We start from the raw sequence: 3,844 nt of genomic DNA on the forward strand, positions 1-3,844 counted from the left end.
TGTTCTTATTTTATGTATGTATTAACTTGAAATAATTGAGAATTTCGATAATTTTAAAAATATGCGGATGTTGATGATAAAAATTTGAATTGAAATCCGAATGAAAACTTTCACATGCGTTTGTCGTGTGTATTCTATCAGTAGATTGTTTAGCCCATATTTTCGGTGGAAAAATGCTATTATTAATTGTAATATAATTGTCAATTAAATAATCACAAAATTCTGTAATTGCTGAATTTTCAGGTTTATCTGCCATAAAATGATCTGTAAAACAATCCTCCACTTCCTCTGGATTTAGAAAAGAAAGTCCAAAAATATGTACCAACCATTTTCCTACATCGTCAACTACTGAATTAAATTGTGATGCATAACCTATATTTTGTATTTTTCGAAACCAAGCTTGGCCCAAATGAAATCTACAGCCAAACACCTCTGTTTCTAGAAAAATTTCAGAAATAGCTTGATGCATCGCTATTTCAAAATCTAAAATAACTTTTTTAGGTACTATTCCAGATATTTTTATTTTTTTCAATAATGTGATATATGTTTTTTTTCCTTATTTGGTAATAAACAAAACATTAATGGAATATATATTCCATTTTTAATTCCGTGAATTGTGTATAATTGTGTGTAATATTTATCACAATAGTTAAAAGTACCATCCATATATACAAAATCTAGTTGTTTTAAAAATGCCATGTTTGTGTTATATGAAAAAATAATTATTTCATTTAGGGCATCATTGTCATAAAGAAATAACTCACCTCTATTTGTTTTTATGTCTAGTAAACTTATTGATTCGTGAACTTCTTTTCGTGATGTTTGTAGTTTGGGATAACAATTCATTCTTGCATTATGAATATTTCTTGTTATTAATTTTAAATCAGGAAATATCAAATCTCCTTCGTTAGTGTATTTAAATATTTCTTTTCTTATTATTTTTGATGGTCTTTCAACTATGGAGTCTAAAGCTTTTCTTTTGCAGGAATTACTTATTTGTTGCCGCTTTAAAGTTTCATCACTTGCATGAATATGGTAAAAACACGATTTATCTATATTAATCAAATTAACATTTAAACCCACTGTATACACTTTTGCCTTACACTTATTTATAACACATCGCCATGTATTTTTAATTTTTTTTGATGTGTGATGTTTAAAAAATTTAAAATCATTAAAACATCAACTATTATTATCCAATGTGACAATGTGACAATTTTTATCGGTAATGAAAAGTCGTAAATATTTCGTATGTCGAAAAATCGAATTTATAAGTCACTTTGTCAGCTTTATCGATAAACTATCGTTATAGTCTATCTTTATAGATTCTATTATTTTATATAGGCAACATGTATAGAGATTTAAACGAGTGCGATAACATTATTTCATCACTTACTCCAACACTATTATGTTCTTACAATTATGTAGAATGCAATAATGCATTACTTATATTTTTTTTACAATTATGAATTATTATTATATTAAAATTATTAAATTAAATTAGATAGATAGCTTATAAATTATAAATTATATAGAATAAAGGGTTAAAATGTATGACAGTATTTTATAGACGTAGATTGATAATTTATAATATTTGTAAATGTTTCAAATTTTAGAAAAAGTAGCATATCTCTGTCTAGATACAAATATTATGAAAATCCATTTCTATCTGCAATAATATAATATGGTATAAGGTAGGCTTTTATTTATTGAATTTGGATATCATTTGTAAAATGTTTAACTAACAAGGTCTTGCCATTTGGACTTCTCAATGCTGGGTATTCTTGAAAGTAATTAACTTTTTGATCACAATTTATCAGATTTTTGTATCTGATCTGAAACGTACCATTCCATTTTTCAACTATTTCTTCCCATGGACCTATGTTATTTTTAAGCCATAATAAATGTTCTTCATAATCTAAAATTAATTATTAATTTTTCAAACACTATGAATTTTTAGTTTATATTACTAAGTACCTTTATCACCAATACTTGGAGTTAATGCAACTTGGACAATTTTATCACTCGGAGGAGCAACGCTCCTTATATATTTCCTTAAATTAAAATACTTATCCCATAGTTTTCGTCGATTGGGAGTAAAATATTTTAATTCTCTCTTATAAGAAATAAAGTATGTTTGTTCTATTTCAGTTGGAAATAGATTCACAATTTCAATAGAAAATCTCTTTAGTTTACTAGTTGAAATTTTTTGATCAGAATTGTTTGCGAGTAAATGAGTTACGTTTAAATGTACCAACTTATTACGCATAGATGGTTGAAAAGTTCCACTAAAACCATAATGTTTTAAAATGATTTGGCCTTCTTTATACTTATTTAATATATTTAATAAATTATAAGTTTGCTCCTAAAAATAAAACCAAAGATAAATCAACTTCTATTTGAAAAAAAAGAAACTTAATATTATAAATATTAAATACCTAGGTATCTATACAAGTATTAATTTTAAATACATATTAAATACGCATGTCACATATCTAATGTCTAACTAATTTATGTATATTATATAATATTTATATACATTAATTATTAATTGATAACAAAGTATAAAAAATAAAATGTTTCACCTAGATGATGTATATTTATTAGGGTGCCCCTTATATTTTGATTTTCTTCAATCTTACCCCCTAAATTGGTTCCAATATCTATACAAATTAAGTAGGTACACAAAATTGCATGTTGATAAGTTAAGTTTAAACCATGCCCCCAGCCTTCAAAGTTAAAAAAATATTACATTTCTGTAATATCTTAAGAGGTGTCATAACTACATGTTACTTTAATAAACAACTTCACTTTATTTAATATTTCATATAACACAAGATTTTAGAGCGCACATGGTTAGTCGCTTGCTCGTACATTAAACAATACAACATTATATTCTATTAGGTTATGTTATCATACAAATTATCATATCATGTTATCACAATTTCAATTAACCACAGTTTTTTTTTTACATAATTGACTGATATTTTGTTGTAATCATTTCATATAAATATATATATATGTACGACTTTATTTATAGAAATTAAATTTTCTAAAACTATTGTTCTATACATTTTTTTGATTAATGTAATATTTATTAATAAAGTTGATAATGAAATATAAAAATATATAATTAAAGTAAAAATTAAACATTATTATTACAAAATGTATTTCATATAGGTAATATACATTTACCTACTGGACTTAACGACTATATATATATATATCTGAATATGCTGTGTTCCTAGCTCTCATATATGTGTGTATAAAAGCGTGGCTTATAGTTTATAGTTTATTATAAAATAAAAAAAAAATAATTGTTTGAGTATAATATTCAATATGATAATAATTCATAGTATTTTATAAGTCAATAAAATGAATAATAGTTAGTTAATAATAATTAGTTGTCAAATAAGTTAGGTACCTATAATAATTATAAAATAAAAAATAATGTTGCGAGATGTGAGTTCAATTATATAAATATAGTATAATTACAATGATCAATATGATAATAATTAGTTGTCAAGACCTATAGTCTTAATTTTGGTCTAAGTCCAATAATAGAGATGCAGCTATACAATTTTGCTCTACTTGGTTCGGTACTTCAATATTTAATGTTGATTTTTCTACATTTCTTTTAGCTTTAGTGGAATGGAAACGACATTGAGGAGTTATTTTTAATTTGTTTGGTGATGTCTGGTGATGAGACGGTGTCAAATTCTTAAATGGTTGAGTATCAGAATTACTTCTTAAAGCATTTATGGTAGGTGTAACAGAAGAAAGACATTTTTTTAAAATGCCCAGTTCTTCTGAACTAGAAATTCCATCTAAAATATTATTAAAA

Source organism: Acyrthosiphon pisum, chromosome X, assembly GCF_005508785.2.
Source record: "Acyrthosiphon pisum isolate AL4f chromosome X, pea_aphid_22Mar2018_4r6ur, whole genome shotgun sequence".
NCBI lineage: Eukaryota > Metazoa > Arthropoda > Insecta > Hemiptera > Aphididae > Acyrthosiphon > Acyrthosiphon pisum.